We start from the raw sequence: 27,580 nt of genomic DNA, 5'->3' as shown, positions 1-27,580 counted from the left end.
AAAATCAATTGGATGTGTAAATTCTTTAAATAACAGCAAATGGAGCAAATTGAATTTCAAAGTGGAAAAAAAGGTGAACCTGAAAAGCAGTGGTAAGAAGGTCATCAGCAGAATTAACAAAAAAGTCTGGCAAAGTTACAGTTAGGCAGCCAGTAATACTCTATTGATCAGGCTTTCTCAATCAATGAGTCTGTGCCTAGATTATTGATGCAAAGGTATTAAGCAAAATTTTATTTCAGCTAACTTGTTGGCTCAGATGTCAAATGAAAGTCATTTCCCCAGTCAATCACATATACAATAAATCTGAGCAGATTTAGCTCTTAAAACACGTTGTGTGTCTCTTCTTCTTTCCATTGAGACAATTTTCTTTGAGAGGGTAACAATTAACTTAATGCGTAAACTCACACTTTGGGAAGCACTGTGCTTCTACACAAAGAAAACCAAACAGCATATCCTAGAGGAAAGAGACAGGTATGGAATATTTTTTCCTTATTGGACAAAGTATAATTGCAATGATCTGAAATAAAATGTATTAAACTTCCCATTCATAATTTTGATAGCCTCCATTCCTAACATTCATCTTTGTCTTTTGTAGCACCTACGGTGGTATCTTGTACATCTGAAAGGCAAAGTGAAGACAAAACATTGACCAGCAAGCAGACAGCATGGACTGGGATGGGAGTGGTTTTGTTTCCAGTATTGAGCACCACTTAGTAAATCACTTACACACACACTCTGAAAAAATAGACAAATTTCTTCTTCATTGGAGGTGCCTATTTGCTTGGAGGTTTGAGTCTTCTTTTCTTAATATCTCACTCATGTCTGAATTTATACCTTTTCACTATTTCCAGAATCTTTTGGCTTCTGATAGTGAGAGAGTCATAGCATTAGCTATTATATAATATTCAATATTCCTGTCTCATCTCTGATTTTGTGATTTGCACATCTTTATAGCCCCAGCCCATACTATACCCTTGAATGGTGCTTGCTTTTCTCTTTCTCTTGCAGTGCAGTACTTGCTCCTGTCTTCCATTCAAAGAAAGAACATCCAGGCACCAGGCCTGCCACTTACCTACAATGCAGACCCCCAGGTGATGCCCCTGCAAACCTTCCTTAAAAGTAAAAAACTCTAGCGCACAAAAATACATAACATATATTAGTGTTGATTGTATGTCTGTAAAATTCCCCACTTTTTGTGCATCTATTGAAGTTCAGGCTAACATCAGTATATCAGTGACACTGACGCCATGGTTACAGAAATCAGTCATGCCGTAATCGGAGGCACAACCCCTTTTGCTATTTTATATCCTGTTTGGTGTGTGTACTATACATCCCGTCTTCTCAATTAGATTGTAAGGAGGCAAGAAAGATGTTCCATATCTTCATATTATCTGAATAACATCACATAAGGATGGAGACATTAATAATGACTATACACACTTACTAGTATGGCTTTTATAGACATTTGTAAAACAAAGACTGAAATTTATCATCAAAAGAGTCATCAGCTGATAGTTTCGATGTGTTTGGCATAGTCCAACACCTAGAAAACTTCTGTCCTTCACCAAATTGATTTTGGTTATCACTTAACTAGGCAAGTCACAACTAAAATAATAAAAAATTACCACTTTCACCATCGATAAATGTTCCTTCAATATTCAAATAAATATGTGATTTCAAAAAAGCATTTAGCACAGACTGCAAAACAGCTCCCTCCAAAATGTCATTAAAATGAAAATATGTTAGAAGATCAGGCGGGGTTCTCTCTCACTTTTGGATTTTAAGGGAGACGTGGTCAAGAATCAGAAAAAAGAAAAGCAAAGGTCCCAACCAAAAATGGTCAAAAGCTTTCTCCCACCAGAGATGAACCAGTTCCAAATTGGTAAAATGAAGTTTTTCTGTTTGAATTCTTAATGAGCTGTTTAGGAATAAATCATATTTCCATAAATAAAAAATAAGATGTCACATGTCACACCAATGCTGATTTTACATCTTTAAAATACTATGCCTTGTAACGTTGAAACCTCAGACTGTCTTCAGTCAGACCCTGGAATTGAAAGCTGTTGCCAATACCGGGTGGTCTTATCAAGCTTCCATTAATAATTTTCCTGTTTTCTTTTAAAAACAAAGTACGGTGATGTTGGTGAAGGACTATCTCAGCTTCTTATAGCTGTTGTAACAAAGTTCCCAAATTGGGGGCTCACAATCAAAGTGCCAATTCACAGTTCCGGAGGCTAGAAGTCTGAAATCAAGGACTCAGTGGGGATGTGCTCCCTCTGAGACACTGGTTGGAACCTTTCTTTGCCTCTTTCTAGTTTTCAGTACTGGCTGATAATCCACGTTTATTGATTTCCAACCATGTGGCTCCAATCTGCATGTTGTCATTTGGGTACAAAATGTCCCCCCAAAAGGCTCATTGTGTTGAAGAATTGATTGCTATTGGATTTTGGAAGCGATTGCATAATGAGAACTCCAATGCATCACTGGATTGATCATAATTAGACAGCGTTACTGGAGGAGATGGGAATTAGTTGAAGGGAGGGGGTCAGGCTGTTGTGGGTTTGGATGCTGTATCAGGTCTTAGCCTACTCCTCTCTGGGTCTCTCAGCTTCCTTTACCTGCAGTCTCCCATGAGGAAAGAGCTTTGCTCTACCACATGCTTCCTGCCACTATGTTCTGCTTTCCTGTGGGCCCAGAATTACTAGATACAAGTGAACCTGGATCCAAACTGTGATCCAATGTAAACACTTCCTCCTCTAAGCTGTTATTCTCAACTGTGTTGTCACCAGGATGGAAACTTAACACATTCTGCTTTAGTTCTCACATGGAATTCTTCTTGTTCATCTTTACATGACACATCCCCCTCTTTATGAGAGTACTTACCGTATTATATATCCCAGTGACTCACTGTATCTTGATTGTATTTATGAGGATTCTCTTTTTAAACAAGGTCACATTCACAAGTATTAAGGGTAAGGATTTCAATATATCTTTTTGGGGGACACAATTTAACCCAGAACAAGGATGCGCATGACAATATGTTTAGCCTCAATAACTGAGTCGTTTATTACTGAAAAATTAGTTTTAAGGAAAAAATATTGCTTAGCAATCACAAAGTTTTAGCCAGATTTATATGTTTTTTCAATTTGTGTTGCTGACATTGATATAAATTTGCTATTGTTTTATCTTTTGTTTTTCATTTATTAGATTATCTTTGGAAAATATATGTGAAAGCTTTGTTTTCCATTTTTAAAGTAAGTTTTCATTTGTGTTGTCCCTTTAAAATGTCTCTTCTGTACATACTCAATTTTATACTGTGCTTCAAATAATCTATATTTTATATGTATTTTTTAATATTTAGTAGCTAGTCAGTAACTACATTTTAGAGGCACTATGATAATTTACATATTGAGTCTCAAAATTATTAAAATTTTTACCTTTTCTTGATGAATCACCTTAATTATTCATAAATTTTTCACATTTAAACTGAGGATGGAGGGCTATAGTCTTTGCTTACTTCCACTCACAAACTTTGAGTATTAGAAATAATTCTATTTGGCCACTTTGAGTTTTGTCTTCATACTAACTTTATTTTGCATTTTAAAGTTGGGCTCCACTTTAGTAAGTAAAGACAGAAAATTAATACTCCTGGAAGATAGCTTATGATAAATAGGAATATGAATGAAAGTATGTATGAGAATATATATTTGTTCTTTCCTTGAAACTTGACTTTGGTAGTAAACTACTCTGTGTTATTCCAATACCTGTAATGTAAAAATGATAAGAATTATTATACATATGTCTATATGAGATAAAAAGGTTAGTTTTTTCTTGTTATTTCTCAGATTTTTTTTAATTAAATTGACTGGATAATTTACTTCCTTTCAGCCCTGGTATAAAGATTGTATTTTCAGTAGCAGATGAATGCATATATTATTAGATATTTCAATTTAAAAGTCTGCATAAAACTCACTGCAAATTTGAGAGTGATAGCTTGAAATCTACACTCATTTTCTAATTTAATACATAATTGAAACACCAGATACATATTAACATTTGCTTATGTTTAGACTCTTCTTATTATATTTATTGTTAAAAATAGAAATCATCTTAAAAATAAAACATGCAGTAATGAAAGCTCAGTGGTATCTGTTTGTGATTAACCATAAGGCTTCCATATGTGGTATCTTTCTTTGGATTCAGGCTGCTCACAGTAACTTGATCAGGGGTATAATTACACCCTGCTTGAATCAAGAAAGTCAAATAATGTCAAAAGCAATCATTTTGCTTGTAGATGTTTTGAGAATTAAAAGCTGAAAAAATGCAGATAGCGTGATGTTAACATCTCACTGAAGCAAGCTGACCTAAAATACCTGGGAAGTGAGAAGGTTGAAAGCTCTTTAGCTAAATAGTGCTGGAGGGAAACGCAGAGAATTTCATGCATTTATATACATATACACATATATACGTGCACACACAGACACACACGTACACATTTGTTGGCTTTAAATTCATGTGTAAACTGTTAAGTTCATAACTTTCCTTGCAATGTTCGCAAGCACTGGCACTATATCTTCTGATATACTCAGCACTTATCCACTTCCAATGGTTCACTGCACTCAAAACCAACAAAATGATCGCACTGACCCATGTAATACCAAACCAAGATCATCACACCCATTAAGACATAGAATCCATATGCCATATTTTAAAACAAGTAATCTAAGGAATGAAAATATCAGAGTTTGTCAAGTCCACACCACGAATTTTTGGCAGAACCAAGAGGATAATTTCAGTTAAGGGGAGTAAAGACAAAGACAAGAGGGCAGGCATAAATCAAGGTGTGAGGTAAGCATAGGTCATAGAGTTACAACGCAAAAGTTATTTTACAATGTCCAGATCATGGTGTTTCTTGCCTAGGCATACTGTTTTTGTGGTGTAATGATTCATACCTCTTGAATATGTGCATTAGTCACTTTCAAGCTGTTTTTTGACTGTGATGTGGTCAACTAGACCTAGTAGTTTGTAGCAGTAGCTGTATTGTTATAGCTATGTTAGTGTCACAACTGATAACATCTATGAAATTCCTAAGACCAAGAAAGAGCTGCAATAGAGATTTTCCTTCAAAATTGCACATCACATTGTGAGTACATATTATTTCACCTTTCTTCAAATTGTTTTATTCAACTTTCAGGGAATAAATAGAGAATAATATAGTTCTTCATTTGGATGTTTAAATAAATCCTATATAAATATAGTATACCAAAGTTTAAATTTCTTTCAAAACAAATTATAAAAGTATATCTTTCTTACTTTATTTCTATGCAAAAATCAATAACAAAATAATTAAATCTTGAATATTTTAATTAAAATTGTTAGTTTTGTGCATTCACACATTATAAAATTTGATAAAAATCTAATATTTTCTGTGGTTTTGGCAGCCATAAAATTATAGACCATTTTGGCCATATTTGTCCTCTCTCCTCTTACTTTCTTATTCTTTCTTTTCCCCTCTCCTGAATGCCTGGGAGCAGGGTTACAGGAGTAGGGAATTTAGTTTTGGACACTTGTCAGACAATATCATCTCAACAATTCTTACCAGGTTAAACTTGGGACAATTCATGACTGAGTGCTGTCTGAGCAGGTTGTTCATAGATCAACCTAGGGTGTAAGTTGATTCTTCAGCTGTAGAGGTCCTGCCCCATTATTTGACATTCTTGATTCAAGCGGTATGTAATTATAGGCCTAATCAAGTTTCAGTAGTGAGCCTTAATAAGAATCAGAAGCTTGGATTTCATTGTCAAGCATCATTTAGTTTCACAAGGTTTGGAGTGCCGAAACTGATGTGGCCTTTAGGAGTGTGTTTGCTGCACTCTGTATCACCTGAAATTTGTGATGTACCCTTTCTCTATGAAAGTCGCAAAAGGCACAGTGCCAAAGTGTACCCTGTTAAAAGACTGCAGGGCTGAAACGACTTTGTGAGTGCCTGAAAACACATACCCTTAGTCATCTCCAGTCTATTGGGCTAATGCTACATTTGATGTTATGATCTGAATACAGCACAGATATCACTTGAGTTATTTACTTACATCTTAGCATAAATGCATTTCTACAATTATTTCTTGAGATGAACTATAATAGAGGATTTGGAAAAGAAATGGGGAGGGAAGGCCAAGGATGAGACAATTTTCTCATGAAAATGTCCCTTGTTTTATCAAGAAAAACTCTATGATAAGCTCTGGTTATCTGAGCTTTTCTGATTGCACAAAAACTAGGGGAAAAAATTAGCTAAGCATTTAACTCTAGGGATAAAAATTTAAGCAATTTAAGTGTCTCTTAAGGAAGGAAGTGCTGCTGACATAAATTTCTATCTATCACAAATATTTACTGACCCTCTGCTGTACACAGAGCACAGTACTTGGTGTTCCAGAGTTGAAGGGACTTAAGATTTGTTATTCTTTCTAAGACGATTTGTCTGTTGTAATAACACGCCTTTTAAAAATGGTTTGCTTTAGTTCTCTGCCATTTCAAATGATTTTTTGATGGGAAAAATTCTGTTATACTAACTCGGAATATTTTCCTTCAAATTTAAAGCACTTCATCATTCTAAAATTTTGTGACTATCTTTTTTGAATAGCAATAATATGAGTGGAGCATTCTGAGTACACTGTCTTTTATAAGGGTCATAATTACTTTTGGCATAATACAAATTTTGGCAATTATAGTATTATAATACTAATATTATTAATAATAAAATTGATCAACTGCTACAAACTTTCCATTTTTATTTGCTAGATAGATACCGCTAAAGAAAACAGTGTGGAAAGTATGTTTGTCAAATTGATAGTGCTCCTGAGTATAAAATAACTTTTCAATACTTCTAATGTAGTAGATCATGAAAACATAAATTCTGAAGATGTTGATCTTGCCTGGTAATTCAAAAATGCCCACAGTTTCTGTTCAAATATCAGCAGCTATTCAGCATTTTTTATCCAGAATGTTAAATACAGGATAAATATGGAATCCCACATTTAATGGTTTCTGAGTTGAATAGCAATTGTAGATATATACATGTTTATCTTCTACATTTATTAATATTTGGATTCAAATCTCCTAAAATCACATTCAATACTAGAAAGATGTCTTACATGGTTATTCCTTCAAAATTATGAATCTCAGTATGATGGTTGATTGTGTCAACTTGAGTAAGAGAAGCTCGAATACATTGGATCAGCAATTCCACACCTTAGGGTGTGGAAGAGCCACCGTAGAGAGGCTTGTTGCCTGGATGGTATAAAGGGGAAATTACACAGATCTGCTTCAGAGGAGCTCCAGTCTTCACCTTCACCTTGAATGTCATCTTCTGACATTCAGCCGCAACTCTTTAGCTTCCAGAGCAGATCCTTCAGCCTTCTGGCACAGACTCGGCAGCCTTTCATCACAGACTCATCAGCCCCCTGGTATGGACTTGCAGGACACTGCAGTGAATTCCAGACGTTCAACTGACTGACCCTCTGCACTGTTCCTCATCTGACTCTGTCTGTGGCCATAAGCAAATTTTGTAAACTCTTATATGTTTGAATATTTTGTGTTATATCTGTTTCTCTAGTAAACACTGGCTGATACACTCAGAATTATAGTTAAAGCTATTGTGTCATTAATTTAGTAGAAAATATCATATAATCCACAGGAAAAACAGCAAAGACTTTAGAGCAAATACTTCTTTAAGACACAGCTTCACCATGCATGGTTGAATGTGCAGTAGAAAGTGACTTGATCCTTTAACTTCTGATTGATTCCTCACCTGTAAAATGCAGTTAATGCAAACGAATTTGTTCAGGTTGCATGGCTATTGTGAAGAACAAGTCTGTTGTATAGTATGTCTTAAGAATGGACTTCAATCAACAGGAGGTTGTAGATGTCTGTGCTTACATGGGGAATGAACAGTATTATTAATCAGTACTAATAAACTTAAAGGTTTTGATACAAGTCAAGGGCTGGCAAATATTAGCAGGAAGGAAGGAAAAATTAAAATGATTGTATTTATTCTATGCATCATTTCTGGGCTGAAAGTCTCATCTATGTTTATTTCGTAGAGGAAAAACATTACACTCACATGAAAAACAGAAGAAAGAAAGATAAGGGATATAGGATGTCCCTTTGGGATCTGGTTGATTCCAGTAATGTTTATCAATGCTCTGAATAATGGAAGAGTGAGCCTCCTTATTAGATTTTCCCATAACACACATAGGAAGGGAAAAAAAGGGGGGGAAATTAATTTAAAGAGACTTTGACAAATAAGAAATATCCTGTCAACATAAGTTCAGAAAAGGGCAAGTACAGAGTAAGTATTAGGTTCAGACTATCACTGTGAGTGGCCAGAACTAGACTTGGGACTCATAGTAAGGTGAACAAGAGTCAGTAATATAGTGCTGCCACCATGACATATGTGCTTATTGAATATTAAGACATTTATAATTTCAATGAATAGCATTATCTAATGGATAAAACATAGATCCATCAAAATGTGTAAAGAAGATCAGATAGCCCCTCCCCAAGGGCAAGGAGAACATATATAATATCTGTGTGGTACTGAGCCACTCTTCTTTTTTTTTTTTGAGAAGAGATTTGCTATATTGCCCAGACTGTGTTAAAACTCCGAAGCTCAAGCAATCCTTTCACCTTAGTCTCCTGAGGAGCTGGGACTACCGATGCATGCCACTGCATCTGCGTGTCATTATTTCAATTTTGTGTAAGTTATACCAGTGGCAGTGGACCTGAAGCACATGTGTTACTGTGTTTTTCTCTTAAGGGAAAAGACGTTAACGTATGAGTTGTTTTTCTAAACTAAAACTTCAGCATTCAGGTTTGACTGCAGTGTTGGCATTCTGTGGTAAGTAAGTGAGTTTTGGGTCGAAGTTTGGGCACTCAGTCTCTAAAAGGTTTGCTATCACTGAGCCATATCATGGGAAATCAATAAATTCACCTACTAACACAAACCTTTATACATACATGTTATGTACAACTGCTTTGAAAATAGTGCACAACACCTGTCACCATTATTACTATAACTGGTCACTGACCAATTTTCAGGATGGGTGGTCTTTTAACTGAAGATAACCAGTGTTTTTTTTTTTTAACTCTGTTTTTTTTCAACTAGAACCATGTAAATCACCAATTTATACAGTTCCTCTGTCTACCCAATATTCAGACTACATACCCAAAACATAGTCTCTTGAATGTGCTCTTTGATGTTAGTTTTGCACTAGATTGTGCTTTTCAAAATAGTCTTTAAATCACAATCTATTATGGACTTGTCAGTTCTGAGTTTGATTAAAATCCCTTGCAACTGGGTATATGCTCAGTGTGACGTGTGACTTACATAATGAATTCTACTTATTTAACATGATATACAGTAGTACAGTACTACTCTTTCTGTGTTGTTCAGTGTGACTTTTCTTAAATAAGAATATTCTCCCTTTTCAAATATTTGTCACAAAAAAATTTGACATTTCACTTTTCTAGATGTCAGAAGTCTATTTTTTTAAGTCTAATTTTATGGAAAATACCTTCATTCACATCCTATCTTCTTTGTGGTTTGACTTAAATACCTTGTTTTCTCCAGTTTACTTCTACTCAAAAATTGCATCATGTAGGAAAGGTGAAGCAGTACAGAAGCATAATATGTTTATTATTTACATGGAAACATCCCAGTCGGAGGGCATCCCCTAGGCCTACATTACCTAAGAAAAGCAAGTACAGGCTACTTTACCCATGACCCAAGACTATCCGTGATTTCATCCTTTGGTCACTGTGCAAATCCCTCCCTAATTTCTTCCCACATCTTCTTTCAAAAGAGAATGTATTATAATATCAATATATCTTACCATAAATCTGATGGTATTTTTCTGATTTACATGTGGTTTTCTTATTATAATTTTATAGTTCTTTTTTTTTTAGATTAAGGGTGATTTATTATTTTTATGCACAGAGAACCCAAGATACACTTAGCCTAGTTGTGTTGCAAGTTCTTCAGCCTTTGCCTTTTCCAGCTTGTTGATGCAAACCTCAGCTTTGGGAGCCAGGACATCACCTCCCCAGTGACAGCAGATCTCATCGTATCTGTCATTGTAGTTGGTCTTGATCGCCTCCACCAGCTTAGCCAGTGTACCTTTGTCTTCCGAGTTGACCTGTGTAAGTGCAACAGAGGTGCAGGTCTTGCTGCAGACCAGACCCTCAGCCTGGCCTTCCCCTTAATGATTCAGGAAGGGACGCCCATCTTATGACACGGGGCAGGCAGGAGCACAACCAGCTCAATGGAGTCCACATCCTTCAGGATCACACCAGCTGAGCCTTCTTGTTCTCTACCGGAGTGGTGACAGTGTTAACATCTGCTCTGAGGACTAGTGGTCTCTTAGTGGGGACATCTCCTTTGAAAGCAGCTTTCTTCTCAGCCCGGGCCAACAGCTTTTGTTTCTTCTTTTGCTTCGTCTCTGGTCTGCTTGGTGGTCCGAGGCCTGGGTGAACTGGTTCATGCCAGGAGGCACCTTCTTGGGAGGCCTCCGTCGCTGCAGCAGGATGTAGCTGCCATTTGACAACTCGGGCGAGATCTCTCTCTGGCTGGGTGTGCTGTCCAATGCCAAAGCTCGTTGGCCTCTTCTCAAACCACTTTTTACCACTTTCTTGGCTTCTTGCTTCTTCACTAAGGCAGGAGCCGGGGCCACTTGGCCACCTTATTTCCCTGGTCCTTCTTCCCTTTTTGCAAGATGCAGCTGTCCGGAAGAGAAAGTAAAAGGAGTTGTGGGTAATATGTAAGTGGCGGTGTCTCTCGCGAGAGCTGATGTCTGCACAGAACTTCCTCATTATAATTTTATTAACAGAAAAGCATAGGTGCATGGTACTGCACCAAGAGCAAAGGTCTCTCATGGCTAGTGTTTTACTTATGTATACTTTGCAAATCCAGTTTTATAAGTGTCAACTATGTCTTTATTTGCTTTCCCTTTTGCAATCCTAAGAATGTACAAATTGCTCAGTCTCATTGTTTCAGTTCTTTACATTGTTTTAAAAATATTTAAGCTTCTTAAAAACAGTGCTCTAATGAATTCCTTTTCGAATGACGAATTCTAATGTATCTGCCTTCAATATAGCCCAACATGCACTACTGACCTCTTCCCACATCTCTTTACATTTCTTTAAAGAAGAAGTCTATCTTGTAGCTCATTTTCCTTCTCAGGTGAATATTTTAAGCAATATTTCAAGATGGATATAACATTGTTACCTGCATGTAGTAAAGACAGTTAAAGAACCACCCTTCCCACATTTTTGTTACATTTAATCTAGTTCTATTGAAGGTAAGTTCAACATTTTGGACTTTCTAGTATCTTCTGTAATCCCTAACATTTGTCCACAGCAGAAATGCTGGGCTATTTTTAGAAAATGCTTACAATAACTTTAGACTTCTTTTACTGGGAGTTGCCGGGGAGATCAGAGCCAGTATTGCCATTTTGTTTTCTCCAGGGCCAGAGACTGAACAGAGGGCCTTCACACTGAGCTATGTCCCCAGTTTTTAACTTGCTATCATAAGACAGGGTCTCACTAATTCACTGAGTTATCCACATAGTCAGGAACTTGCAATCCTCCTGCCTCAGCCCCTTAGAGTTCGGGGATTAAAGTTGTGTGTCACACCTGTAACCACACTAGGCTATCTGAAGTATGAATTAATGTTTTTCTGGGTACTCTAGTCCATATTTCAGAACAACTGGCTCTTTTATTTCACCTTCCTGATACATCCAGGCATCTGTCTATGCATATTGTTATTTATTGAGTGCTTCAAGGACCCTGGTATGTGTTGGTTGTACCATAATGAAAGATGGTATCCTTGTCCTCAAGGAGTCTATAGTCTAATTTAAAAAATCAGTCCAATTCTGACACTCTTTTTCCAGTTTTTCTTCATTAGGTTTGTATCTTACTACCCAGAAAATCTTAGGTTGGAAAACAGAATGAAAGATTTAATTATGTACTATGTGATTTACATCACACATTTTTAAAAGGCAAATACCTCCAGATCATCCTATATTTCTAGTTGGAAGTATGTTTTCCATTAAAACTGCCATTTATTCATTGTGCCTAATTTCTAAAGTAGTACTTTATTCATAATAAAATGTTTCTCCATTCTTTGATGATTTTATTTGCTTGAGTAACTATCTTAAGGAGGAAACTACTTTCCTTCCTTTACAGTGTGTGTCTTCCTTTCTTCCTTCTTTCCTTTTCTTCTTCTTATTTTCTACACCAATCAACATGGTGAGGTAGTCATATAAAATAGAAAATTAGCTAGGGATATAGCTCCGCAGAACAGCACCTGCCTGGCAAATGCAAGGTCCTGAGTTTGATTCCAATACAAAAAAAAAAAGAAAAAGAAAGAAAGAAAACAAAAAATTAGATTATTAGATAAAACAGAACTCAACAAGAAACCCAGACATATAATCAGTTGTATGTACTCAGTTGTATTTCAATAAAGATGTCAAGGCAATTCAATGAGGGAAAAGATACTTTCTATTTTTTAAACAAATTTGGCTAAAATTGCTAGATAGTCTTATTTGAAACCTAAGGACAACCTTTACTTCATACTACTTATGAAAATTAACTGAAATGGACCAGAGGATAAAATTTTAATTCTGAACTATAGCCTTTAATTCTGAACTGTAGATGAATATGTAAGAGTAAATCTTAGTGTATTTGAGTCTAAATGTTGAGTATACTTAATATTTTAAATGTAAAAGTTATAAAGTATAAAATTAAATAATAAATAATCTTGCCTACAACATCATGTTTGTTTTTCAAAACATATTGCTATGAAAATGAAAAGGCACACTGACTGTGTCTTGGTTACTTTTCTCTCATTGCTGAGACAAAAAACCCAATGTCCAGAATTAAGGAAGAAAAGATTTATTTAGGTCACTGTTTGCGGAGGTTTCAGTCCATACTCAGCTGGCTCCAAGTCAGGGTGGCACATGGCAGAGGGCAGTAGTTCCTGATGGAAAACAGCAAAAGCAGTAAGCGCAAAAAGGGAGGAGCAATAGAAAGCAAGTCTCTTTCCCTCCCTTAAGTTGTATGCAAACTACCCGCCTCAGGACAGATGTAGCACTCACACCCATAATCACAGCACTGGACCACGAATCAGTCATAAACTCTAGAAGCCTGCCCCATGACTGTATGAGGCTTTGAAGGGGACATGCAGACACAAACCATAACAGACTGATAAAGAATCTTGGCAAAATGTACTTAGCAAAGAGTATGCATCTAGAATATGTCAATAACATCTATAACTCACTGATAAGATGACAAAGCCCACTTCTCTCTTGCCCTGGAAAAGAATATGAAAATATTAAGGCAGAATGTGCACAAAGAATAAATGGATGGAAATTTAAGGACAAAAAAAAATCCTTGACATTATTAGTTATTAAGATATATAAACTAATATGTCACATTTATGAAATGTGAATATTTCCCAATTTGTTAGATTTTTATAATTTTTTAACATTTAAATTTTTGCCATGAAAAATTGATTTTTTGGTATATAATTTATTATTATTATTTTGTATAAACATGATTTTTGAATTGTTAATAAGCCTTCCCATACCAAAATTATAAAAGGGTAGTGTCATGGTTAAATTTAATGATTTGGGGTTTTAATTTATTACATTTTTTTGCTCTGATTTATTTCACATTTAATTTGGAGTGTGGTTTTAGATGTACATTGAATGTCATATATTTTATTGTAGCCAGCCAGTTTCAATACCACTTATTAAATAGCTTTCTTTTTCTCTTACTGGTTTAAATAGTCATTATCATATTCTGAATTGCTTTATGTATATTGTGTTCTGCATCTTTATTTCCTATCCTTCAGGGCATGGTGGCACACACCTGTAATCCCAGTGCTCAGGAGGCTGAGGCTACAAAATGAGCTCAAGGCCAGCTTGAACTGATAGCAGGACCCTGTCTCAAAAAGACAAAAAAAATCATTACTATTTTCTATACTGCTAATTTTGTTTATACATTCTTGCACAAATATCATATTCTTTTAATCACTGGAACTTTATTACATGCTTTACTATCTGTTAAAACTGATTTTCTATATTTATCTACCTTTTCACCAAAAGTATTTACAAAGTGAATTTTAAAAAATCACACTCTGAGAGCAAAATAGAAGAAGATGATCCTTGCAGCATTACAGAGGGCAAAGAAGAAAGGAAAGAGAGAGGGATATTGCAAAAGCACTCCAGGAAGTGACAGAGCTGAAAATTTTCATGAAATCAGATTTAAAATCAGTTCATGAAAAGAAAGTAAAAATTGGATGGCAAACATAAGATTGATGAACAAAAATGAGAGAATGTAGCTGGTATTAAAGAACCCAAATGCAAGATTGCTGACCTTGAGAAATACCAACCTTAACTGTTACTGTTTGCTCACCTGCCTTGGAAGCCTGGATGTGGTGGAAGTAAGCTGGGTTGTTGGAGCCACCTAAACTCAGGGATGGGAGAGTTAATGCTGAAGGATTATATGGGTGCTATGGTTGTGGTGGAGACTTTTTCAAGCCATGAGCAGTAGGATATACTATGTCAAGAAGGGGGAGTTCTAAGAGGATAAGAGGATACGAGTAGTCTGGGGTAAATAGAACAAATGTGGGACTCAAGGTTGGTGTAAGTTTGAAAATCTGAGATCCTTGGAATGACAAAGTAAAGAAGCCTAGAACAGACAGCTGTGTTCTGAGAATGGACGAGAGATTAAGATTTCATGGATATTTCAGTGTAAGACTGACCAAAAATATCTAAAGAGCATTCATCAGAGTGAAGCTCATAGATTAAGTTTATGTAAAATTATGATGCTGAACAGTCAAATAGGTGTTACTGGATGGGCTATATATAGTGTAAGGTGGGTCACATGTATGTATGTTGACTGGATATAGGTTAGAAGGAAAGAGTTTTAATTCCCCTTTAAATGTCCTAAATCAGGGATTCTCAATGTGCGGTATGTGAAACCACGTGGTCCCTTGAGATATTTTACACATTCTAAGAGGTTAATGCTACTGTCAAAATAATACCAAGATCTCACTTAGCCTTTTCCCTGTTACTTGCATTGGACATGCAGATAAAGTGTGAGTAAGAGTCATACTTAATATTAAGAGACTGATGACAGTTTTCCTCTAAATTCAGGAATAAGAGATATCTTCTCTCATCACTTTTATTCAACATTGCATTGGAGGTTCTAGTCAGGGCAACTAGACAAGAAAGAGAAATAGAAGGAATACGGATTGGAAGAGAAGAAGTAAAACCATCTTTATTTGCAGATGACTTGATCTTACACATCAAAAACCCTAAGGAATCCATATAAGAACTGTTAGAGCTGGTAAATAAGTTAAGCAAGTGTGCAGTATAGAATATCAATATACCAAACTGAATTACGTTTCTATACACTAGCAATGAACAATCCAGAAATTAAATTAAGAACACAATTCCATTTAGAATAGCATCAGGAAAAATAAAACACTAAGGAATAAATGTAACAAAAGAAGTATAAGACTGTTAGGCATGATGGCAGAGTCATAGAATCTTACCTCCTTGGAAAGCAGAGGAGAAAGTTCAAGGTCAGCCTGGACAATTGAGAAAGACCTCATATCAACATAAAACCTGGGGTTGGGGATTTAGCTCAGCGGCAAAGCGCCTGCCTGGCAAGCGCAAGGTTGTGATTTCGGTTCCCGGTACCGGAGAAAAACCAAAAAAAAAAAAAAAACATAAAACCTAAAAATGTCTGAGATTATATGTTGGCATAGCATTTGAGGAACTCTGGGTTCAGTTCTCAGTACTGATAAAAAGTTTGAGGTTTATATACTGAGAACAACAAAATGCTATTGAAAGGAATTAAAGAATAAAGTAAACAGAAAGCTATCCTATGTTCATGGATCAGAAAACTTAAAATTGTTAAGAACATTCAAAAATTGTCCTACAGATTCAATGCAAACCCTAAGAAAACCTCAATTCATGTTTATTTTGCATAAATTGATATCAGTAATCATAACATTCACGTGGATATCCAAGGTACCCTTAATAGCCAAAGCAGACTTGAAAAGCAAAAGTAAAGTTGATATTTTCACACTTATTACTTTTAGTACTTCTACAAAGCTATGGTAACCAGTACAGAACATATGTACAGTAGCCAGCAAAGTGCAGCATAAGGATAAGCGTATACATGAGATGATCAAAATATATAATGAACATATAAATTGAAAATGTATTACGGTAAAACACACACTGTCATTAATTCCCGTCTTTTGAAGCACACTTATCTCATCATTCTTGCTAATTTCTGAAAAGTTCTAGAAGTCTTGTTTCAAGAATGTTATAAAATAAGCAGTCCTCATCTGCCTTATCTACTGGGTCAGGCACTGTGCAGCTTCTGGCTCTTCCCCAAAGTCAAAATGACCATGAAGTTAAACAAATTTTGAATAATTAAAGACATGGAAGCATACAGGACATTTAAAATAAAAAACACTAACAAATGAAGATTTCCAGAACTGTTTCAGAAAGTGGAAAGAACAATGGGTTAAGTGTGTTCAAAGAGAGGGTAAATATTTTGAGGGGTATTCATTGCAATGTGCTTTTTATTGTAATATTTCTTTTAAAAAATTTCAGCGTTCATCTGAGGTTTTAATCACAATAGTTGAAATTCTGTAAATAAAACTTTATGTTTATCCTTGACTTTTATAGTCATTTTTAAAATAAGACCAGAAAGACAACTCAATGGGAAAATAATAAATTTTCAACAAATACTGTTGGGGAAACTGGATATTCACATAAAAACACATTCAGAGACAGAATACAAACATTCTGATTTGGTTGTTCATTTGCTCAGAAATAAATGAAGTGATCTTCAAGGAAAAATTATTTGAAATAAAAGAACTGGTAAGATTTGTTGTCAGTGATGAAATTTGAGGTTTCAAGTGAAAATCGGAATATTTGGAAACAAGTATCATCTCCTGCACACTTAATGATTTCCCACTTTGAAAGTGGTGACAATAACAATGACTGTTTTTTGATTCTGCACAATGAAATGCATCACTGGAAAATCCACATGAGCCATCAATCCAGCATTTTCCAAGTAACTGATGCACGATGCCATAAAATCTTGCATTCATAAAATTTCCATTTAAAATACAAGAAAGGGTGATCTTTTCAACGTAAAAGCACAATACATGATTTCAAAATATAATTGTAACTCACTTTAAGAAACAATCCTTAAACTGATAATATCAGTTTTGTTATTAAAGAACATTCATATTTTCAGGAAAGATATGAAAATATCCCTCCACTTAAAAAAATCTATCGATCTGTGGCCACCCTTCACCTATATACTGAACCACTGAAGAACAGCTGGTGATGCAGGTTTGAGATTCTGCTTTCTAACCAGCCAAATATAAGAGAGTTTGTTTAGTAAATATTGTCACACTTCTCACAAGTTTTTGAATTTTTTTTATTTTTTCTTTTCCTTTCTTTTTTCTCTTTTCCCTCTTCCCTTCCCTTCCTCCCTTCCCCTCCCTTGCCTTCCTTTCTCTTTCTCTCCCTCCTTTCTTCCCTTGGTCTCCCTCTCCTGCTTCTTCTCCCTTTCCCTCTCCCTCCCCTCCTTCTCTTCTCCTCTCCTTCATTTCTCCCCTCCCTTTCCCTTCCTCCCTCTCCTCCTCCTTTTCCTTTCTCCCTCTTCTTCTCTCTCTTATTTATTTTGTTTTCTTTCTCTTTTTTTCCTGTCCTAAGGATTAAACCCAGGTTTTCCCACTGAGCTACATCCATGGGTCTTTTTTGATTTTAAACTTTGAGATAGGATCTTGCTAAATTACTAAGTTGTCCCAGCTGGACCTCAATTTGGGATCCTTGAATTTCAGTCTTTCAGAATATTGGGATTACAGGCAGGGGCCACAATACCCAGTGAAATTTTATGTCTTTATAAGAAAAACATGGTTTTGTTTTGTTTTGTTTTGTTTTTGGTTTTTCTCCGGTACCAGGAACCGAACTCATGACCTTGCGCTTGCCAGGCAGTCGCTTTTGCCGCTGAGCTAAATCCCCAGCCCCGAAAAATATGTTGTTTATGTGTTATGGTTTGTGTCTAGATGTTTCCCTAAAGCCTAATGCAGTTATGGAGTGGACTTTTAGAGTTTATGATTGATTCATAGTCCAATGCTGGGAAAATGGGTGTAAGTGCTATACCTGCCCTGGGCCAGGTAGTTTGCATACAGTGTAAGAGAGGGAAAGAGGCTGCTTGCTGCTGATCCTCTCTTCTTGCTCTTGTTGCTTTTGCTGTTTTGCTCACCATGATCTGCTGTCCTGTGCCATGTGCCCCTCTGCCTTATACCCAGCTGAGTATGGACTGAAACCTCCACAAACTGTGAGCTAAATAAATCTTGCCTTCCTCAATTTTAGCTGTGAGGTATTTTGTCCCAGCAGTGAAAGAAAAGTAACCAAGACATTATGATAATATGTTTTGAGATTACTGCCATTTTCCCAATTAATTAATAAAACCTCAAATTATGTTTCAATGTCAAATTCAGAAAATCTCTAAAGATATTATCCACATTAAAAAAGCTGTTTGGCATTTTCAATAATTTTAAGGGTCCAAAGAGATTCTAAAATCAAAATGTTTTAAAACTACTATCCTGAATAATGTAGTTTTTTAAAGTTTAAAATGAGAAGAAACGTCTGATATAACTGAACACTTCAAATATCATAAAAAGTATACATTAGTCAGGAAAATAATAATTTTATATAGTAACCACTTCTCAGTGTTTACACCGTACTCTGTTCTAAGAGCTTTACTAACATAGTGTTGACTCATTTAATTCTCTGAACAATTATATGAAAGTTGTATTATTATTGTCTTTTTTTACTATACTGGAACATCAAAAGGCTAAGGAGACTTAAATTTGCACCTCAAGTCATATTTAAATCTAAGCATTTTGCCTTCAAAATGTGTGCTATCTGGAATGTAAGTGGCAAGTTATGACTTTCCAAGAATGTCTACCACACCAGCTGGTGCTGTAGGACACAGGTATTATTTTGTATGTGTATCTTGTGTGTCAAGAACCATCCTGACTATGATTATCTCAGTATATTAGAAAACACTTTGTGAAACTGGTGTTATACTTCTCATTAACTAATGACAAAATTGAGAGAGTGATATTCAATCTTGCTCAAAGTAACAGATACTGAAGCACCGGATGAACTGGTTAAATAGGGACTCAGCACTCTATTTAATTTTACCATCTTCACATCTTCCTTTACAATTCTAAACATAACTATTTCCTTTACCTTAGAGGAAAATGCTGCAAAAAGCAAGTCTGAAAACACTGATATTCTGAATATACTTCATTATTGGGAAACCACAATAGTTACATATAAATGGATAATTTTCTATGTTTCATGTAGAATAAAATGAATATCTATCCATTTCTGCATATATGAAAAAGGACCTAAGAGGTATAAATTTTGAGGAAAGTTTAGAATTAGAACATGTACAGTTTGTATATGGATAGAAGTAAAATTAGAAGTAAGTACCCAAACATAAACTTCCATAACATTAGTAGTAGATATCATTTCTGTTACAAATTGTTTACTAAGGGTTTATCACTAATAATGAACCATTTTGTGCTACCAAAATGTCAGTGAGTACAAAACTTTAAAGCTGTTAGACAGAATTTCAGTTATAGTAAACTTTCTTTCATAACTTCTGGATTTGTAGTTAAATTGTTTCAGCTCTCAAAATGAGCTATGGACAAAAGTGAATTTTCTAAGTAATTGTTAACTTTTAGTTTTTTCATCAATACAGTGTTGTATCCTTAAACTAAAAAAAAATATGAAATCACTGTTTCGTTTACTTTCTGGCTCTACTGAAGTTATTTGGCTTTAGTTTTAGTTTTATTTCCTATTTGATAAGAATAACTTAAAAAATCCCAATTACTCTGCATAAATAAAAAATAAAAGTTAACTTTCATATACCGTTTTATGTTTGAGATATCCTTCATAAAAATAATGCATCATGTCACTGAATAACTGTCTTATTTACTATTTTGGAATCATCATTTGTAATATACAGGTTTCTTTTTCTATGCAGGCCTCTGTTTGTGTCTGTTTTGACTTCATTTTTTGCCAGGTTTGAAGGCCATTTCAGATCACGTGCCCACTAGAAGACATTGAACATACTGCGGCCAACTTTCATTACTGATAACTTAGAGTTTCTCATTAAGTGCTAATAAGTTCTTATATTATCTCTCTGATTATGATCTCTGTTCCATTTGAAAAGGAAAATATTTCATCTTTTTTATTTTGTTTCCCAAAACTACTTTTCAGGGCGTAAGTTTTTTTTAAGAAACAGTAGTGAGAAAAGATTATGACCATTTCAGCCTTGCTTACTTTTACTCTCTGGCAAGAGAAAGGAAAAATTACACTTTAGATTATTAAAAATGCTGCCTCTTAACTAAGTTAGAAATATGACAAAATTGTGCTTAGCTATTCATTCCCCTGGGAATACTGCATATTATTATTATTATTATTATTATTATTATTATTTAACCTTATTATGCATCAGTTACCTTATCTGTAAATGATAATTTTTGCGCTGTTGGTTTATAATCATGCTTAAATGGGATAGTAACAGCAAAGCACTCAGCATGCTGCCCAGCACATAATACAGGCTCTGTCTATAGTAGTCATAATTAGGAGAATGCATTAGCTCCTTTCAGGAAGTTTTGACTTCACCATCCATATTTTTCCTCTTCACGTGCCATTTATTTATTTGTGCCACACTGGAGATCAAACCCTGGGCTTTGTGCATGCTCTGCAATTGTTCCATCGCTGAGCTACATTCCCAGATTTTTTTTTTTTTTTTTTTTTGAGTACTGGGAATTGAACTCAGGACCTTGAGCTTGCCAGGCAGGCACTGTGCTACTGAGCTATATTCCCAGCCCTAGTCCTGCTTTTGAAGTATGAGTTCTCTACATGGTAAAGTCTTATGTTTTCTTCCAAATATATAAAAATTTATTTCTACTTTGTTTTTAGGTTAAGTCATGGGAATTATAACAGATTTAAAATTTAGAAGAGAAACATGATAGTATTTCATTAGAACAATAATGGAAAATGAAACAGATATAGCCTCTACATTTTATAATTTAGAAATTAGATAGTAGGAAAGAAGCAATCCTGTTAATTAATTGATAAATGCACTGACTCTACAAATCTATTAAATATGAATCTACAGTAAAATCTTCAGAAAGACAAGATAAAATATTGAATTTATTATCAGGGAACACAATATTATTTTATGTAAAGAATGATCAGAAAAGCAACAAAAATTCTTGGACATTATAATGGTAAAGAAACTTTAAAGAGATAATAAAAGAATGTTAATCTATCCAACAGCAACAACAAAAACAATTTAAACTCTGAAGGTAAAGTTAAGCAAGTAGTTTAGAAAATAGAAAGGAAATAGTGCAAACAAGATGAAAGAATTATAGCAAAATTTTGGGAGATTCAACTTCTAACAAATAAAAATTCCAAAAAGACTAAAAAAAGATATTGTTACAGAAATGCTAGATTAAAAGCTCTCAAAATGAGGAATTTAAGTGTCCTGAGACCTTGGTAATAATTATAAACTTGGCTGACTAAAGCTATGAGGAGAGGAACTCAAGTCAGCTATTCCTAGTTCCTCCAGCTCCAAACTTCTTTTTTAGTGTTATTCTGATATCATTGGTCTTTTCTTCTCTTTTCATAGTAAGCTTATGTTTGGGTCAGAAATAATGTTTGTGTCTGTTCCTACTTGTTTAATTGGAATTTTTTTGTTATCATTATTACAAGTCTCCAAGGACTGAAAGTAGAAAGCTAGATCTATAGTAAGGACTCATGCATGCTTACTGAATAAAAGAGCAAATGAGACCACATATTACATCCACACTTTCAAAGTTATTCACTACTACTATTGGAAGTCTATCCATATTCTTTATGCTACAGACTTAATCTCATTTATACAATGATGTTAATAATGAATTACTAAGGCATTATTTGAAAATAAATGAAATGGTATTCATGAATTGCCTATCATAGTCCCAAAGCCTGATGGGTAGTTAATAAATGCTAATAACTGTCCTCTTACCACATATTCTGGAAATGTAACACAGCATCACAATGCATAGGAAGATCTTCCTTTAGTTTCCACTCTATTATTTTGGAGCCTGCTTCTAATTTAGCTATTGATATGTGCAGTCTTTTCATTGGACCCTAAAGATTTCTGTCAATATATGAAGTGTAATTTCATTAAGAAAAATATCTACTAAATTCATATGTGTCATAAAATTTTCCAGTGACAGATTTTATGGTCAGTTATATTTTTAAAGTACAGATATTCTCAAGTGTGAGCAAGTTAAACAGCGAAGATTTATCACTGATTCCTTTCAATAACCTACCTTGATCCACTTATTTCTTGTCTTGAGAATGAGAGTTCAAAACAAACAAAAAAAAACCCAAACAGACATCATTTCTATGCATTTTTCCTAGTCATAAAATAATTGAGTTTCCTTTGGCTTGCAACAAAGTATTTCAGTAAATACTAGATGTGAGGGGAGTTTTACAACCACATTTTTTAAAAGTAACTACTTAGACTTTTAATCATTATTAACAAAAAAACAAAAGAGTTTCTACTTGTGTCCTGGTTATTTGGATATGCACATTTCACTGTGTTGTGAGTGCTGGAATGTTTTCCTTGTCACCAGGAGAAATGAGACTGTAAGTTCATTCTAATATTGAGATGTACTATATTAAGGAACAAACAGTCTGAAATTGGGAAACAGATTGTAGCTCTAGGATATAGCTTTGAATAACTATATTTTGCCAATTAATTTAATACAATGATATTTTAAAAGGTTTGTCTCCCATATAAAAAATAATGGCCAACTCTCCTTACTTTGTAAAGATTTGTACTTTGTAACTAATGCAATGAGTTGATGTTTCCACCCTTATTGTCAGTGGGTGGTCCGTGGGCAGAAAGGAAAAATAGCATCATCAGGTCCCATATTTTCTTTAAAAATATTTCTACTAATATAGAATGAAACTTCTGCACTTTTACACTATGAATAAATGGTCAATGGAAAACAGCCAGAAGATAGAAGTGATTGAGTGAGGACTAGGCCCAGAATTGTTTTAAGGAATAAATGTAAAACTTGCCCCCTAAAATCATCTTAATTTTGCAGCATTTAAAATAGTCACATAGAGTTCGGTTCCCGGTACCGGAGAAAAACCAAAAAAAAAAAATAATAATAATAATAATAAAATAAAATAAATAAAATAGTCACATAAAGAATCAATGCTTTGATTAAATAGGACCCTTCTTGCTCTTTGCCTTTCTTATGATTTATTTTTAATATGGGGTCTTCTGATGAGCCCAGGCTGATGTTAAATTCATAGACTTGATCAATCCTCATGCCTCAGCCTCCTGAACTGAGATGATAGATGTGCACATCCATACCTCTCCCCTTTGTCCACACTTGTCTTTCTCAACTAATAGGTAGTTTGCCGTTTTTAGAAGAATGGTTGTGAAAGCACGTTATCAGACACATAGTGTGTATAGCTCATAAGCAGATAAAGGTGTAAGGACACGCAAAAGACTAGATGGGAAGGAAAATGGTTTACAAGTTTTGCTCAAATCATGCCAGGAGATAATGCCCTGCTGCTGGCAAAAAAGAACCTTAAAGTGTTTCTAGGAGGTTTTGTCTTGTAGCAGTTTTGGTTTTTAAAGGAAAAAAGTACATTTCTCTTGGAATGGATGAAGGAAGTGACATTTCTCTTCAGGAACTTCATCGTGGGTATTAGCAGTCTTTCCCAATGAGCAGGCTAAGTCAATGGAGCCAGCCACCTTTATGCTAGCTCCATAAATCTGTTTTTCTACACTATAACAAATCCACTTTGTCTGAAGAATAACAATGACAATAATACTATCATATTAGTTGTGGCACTATTTGTAGTACTTTGTAGTTTTAATACAGATTATTTAATAGTCACAGATTCATGACTTATCTTGTGCAGTACCATTTAATACTTGGCAATTCTGAGCAAGTGATATCTTCAACCCTTATTTTAATAGACAAACCAAACCAAACCAAACCAAACCAAAACAAAACAAAACAAGACAAAACCTTAGTCTAAATGAACTGTTATATCTGCCCAAAGTTTCACAGCTGACAAATGCACAGGGCAGTATTAAAGCCTATTTACATCCATTTCAAGACCCAGCTTTTATTAAATCTTATTCCATGTATACTTTTCTGTGCTGAAAGAAAGTTATGAAAATTGAAAATACTTAAGTTATCATTTTCTGGATAAAAATGTTTTAGAAATGAAGGTTATGAAATGTTGCTGTAGATTTCCAAAAGTATATGTCAAATTTTTTCTAAAAATGCTAGAAAACAGGCTGGTTGATCAATATTAATTATAGTAGCTGATATTAATGAATATCAATTATATTCAAGACAGTGCAGAGCATTTTCACATACAACCATGAGGTAGGTGATTTTATTTTCACTTTATCAATTAAGGAACAAACTAAAAGATACGAAAGCCTTACCCAACAAAAGACAGAGCCAGAATTTAAACCTGAATTGTTTTGAAATGAAAGTCACCCTTTGTCTATTATTCCGTAATACCATCAAAAAACATCCACTATTCAAAATTACTTGTGCAGGACATAGTTGAAGAAAACTTGAATTAATCAGAGCTTCAAATTATTCTTGGGTAAAAAGACTCAATATTGTAAGGATGCCAATTTGCCCTAAATTAAGCTCTAAATTTAATGAAATCACAATCAATATTCCAACTGGAGGGCAGAAATGGGTCAAAAAGGTGATAGCTATAGTGGAGCAGTTTTCAGCTCAATATAAGAAAGCATTTTCTATGAGTTAGAATTATCCAGAAATGGAACAGAAGTGTGAGATAGTCAACCTTATGTATCCATAAGAATTACAATGGACAATAAATTGACCACCTGTTGAAGGCTGCTCAAATAGCATTAGAAAACTTATCATTTTCTAAGAGTCCATTTCCTAGGCACTGAACTATCCACTTTCACTTTTTATCTCATTTAATTTTCATACTCTCTTTGCTTTATAGGTACACAGTAGGGGTAACTGTGAGTAAGGTTGTGTGTCACGACATGAACCTATACTTGAATTTCAATTCTGCCTTGTTCTAGCTGAAAAATATTTTTAACTCCTACGTATCCATTACTTACTCTGTAAGAGTAACACAGCAATACTAAGTTCTAACTTCTTTGTGTTCCTGTGGAATTAAATAGAATAATACTGGAAGAGCATTGGCATATCACTGGCCAAATGTTAAATCGTAACAACTGGGAGTTATTGTTATTGACAAGGTGAGAGTAAAAATTGGATGAGTCGAGTAAGTGCTTTAAGAAACAAAGCAAATATTAAATTGAACTAGGTAATCTTTACATTTTAACTTTAAGAGTCTGAAATTTTGAAATTATAAGGGACTCTTTTCAGTCTTACAATTTTACAAAAACATGGTATGAAAATATCAGAAAAGCAGTAAGTAAAACCTATGTGTTGTATAACAGCACATTATCAGTTTAATGGTACGTGTTTAATGAACTAATTCAGCATTTTAAAACCTATCACAAAAAAAGGAAATAAAAAAGGAAGTTAAAATCAGGCAGTTCATCAGGTGACTGATCTGTTTAAAATCTTTGTTCCCTAAGAGGACAGAGAAATGCTTTTTTTAAAAAAAAAAGATTGAAGGAAATGACTTTTAAATGGGAATGCTTCTGAGAGTTAAGGGAGTTGCTGTATATCTCTCTGCTTTCTGGTAGGGTGAATAGACAGTTTGAAAACTCTGTACAATACAGATCTAGAAACAACTCACTCATTTTCCACTGGGAATGCTTCAGAACCAAGGCAGCTAGAAGGTAGATAAATGCAGTTTGAAGAGATTGATTTTAACCATCTTGTGAAACAAGTAATATTCAATATCTGATAACCAAGTTAAGATACACCATGGTGGATCTTTCTAGGACCCTAATGTTTAGTGAGCATTATTAAACTTTTATTTTCTATGTGCTTTCTTCTTTGAACTTGGATATAAGTATCATTTATTTAACATGGATTGAAACTGATATATAACCTGAGAGACTTGTAAACTGAGCGAGAAAGGGTGATATTACCTGTTTTCATCCAATAAGAAGGAAATAAGGGAAAGATATGAACAGCTAAATTGCCTGAAGGAAAGTTTTGTCTGGAATACCAGACTGACAATTTTCTTAGCATGGGCAATTTTCTGGGCAAAGATAAACAAAGAAGGGGCACAACGAGATCAAAGACCAAAAGCCATCGTGAGTTAAATTTTGGCAAATACTAAACATACAATCAGACAATGATCACTAGACCAGGACTGGCAATATATAACCAAATAAAAGACCTTCCAAATTGCAACAAGGTATAATGACTTCTCAACAGTATAATTCTTCTTTATGAAACAGCGTTATTAAAAGAAAATAAACTGCACACATTGAAGGGTGAAATTTGATAAGTTTCAACATATAAATAACACTTATAACACTCCATAATCAAGATGGGGAATATATTCACCACTGTCAAGAGTTTCTTCATACTCCTTGGTAATCTCTTCCTTCTCTGTTTTATTTCTATTGTTCCTCAAACCTGTCTTCAACAAACTCTAGGTCAGTTACCACTTTTTAAAGTTAAAAAAGTTATGTTCTATGGACTATAAATAGTCTGTATTCTTTCACTTACCATTATTATATTGACAATCAAATACGTTTTGCACATGTCAATAGTTATTTCTTGTTAATTGCAGAGTAGTGTCCTGGTGAGCATAACATATTTATTTTGTCCATTTACTTATTGATGCTCTTTTTTTTTTTCTATTTTGGTCTATAGCAAACAAAGTTGTCTATGAATATTTATGTACCTTTCTTTCTTAGTTTATCTGGACTGTTATAATATACCATTCACCAGATAGCTTGTATGCAATAGAAATACATTTCTCACAGTTCTGGAGGCTGAGTAATTGAGTGTCAAGGCAGAAATAGATTTGGTGTCTGATATGGGTCCATTTCCTGGTTCTGAGGTGGTGACTTCTCACTGTGTCCTCACTGGTGGAAGGGGTGAAGGCATTCTCTTGGTGCTATTATTCTAAGAGCACTAATTTCATTCATGAGAGCTCTCTCTTAAAACCTCATCATCTTCCGATAGCCCCCATCTCCTAATGTCGTTACATTGGTGATCAGATCTCAGCATGTGAATTTTGAGGTGGCACAGACACTGAGACCACAGCAATATCTTTAAATTAATTTCTGTCTCTTGGGTAAGTAAGTAGAAACAGAAAGACCAGATCCTATGCTACAATAGATCCTATTTGTGTTTTATAAGAAACTGCCAAATTGTTTTCCACAGTGTCTATACCAGCAATATCCAATATCCAAGATGCTCTGAATGTGGTCAGGATTTTAAATTTTAGCC

The 27,580-nt window shown here is 34.7% G+C and overlaps 1 pseudogene; it reads right to left on the bottom strand.

Annotated features, from left to right (window-relative positions):
* Window positions 1-10,007: 10,007 nt before the first annotated feature.
* Window positions 10,008-27,580, bottom strand: part of LOC102026058 — a 131,240-nt pseudogene continuing 113,667 nt past the window's right edge.

Source organism: Chinchilla lanigera, unplaced genomic scaffold, assembly GCF_000276665.1.
Source record: "Chinchilla lanigera isolate Chin_1 unplaced genomic scaffold, ChiLan1.0 scaffold00048, whole genome shotgun sequence".
Classification (NCBI taxonomy): domain Eukaryota; kingdom Metazoa; phylum Chordata; class Mammalia; order Rodentia; family Chinchillidae; genus Chinchilla; species Chinchilla lanigera.
Note: the sequence above shows the minus strand (reverse complement) of the source record. Positions and strands in the feature narration are given on the sequence as shown.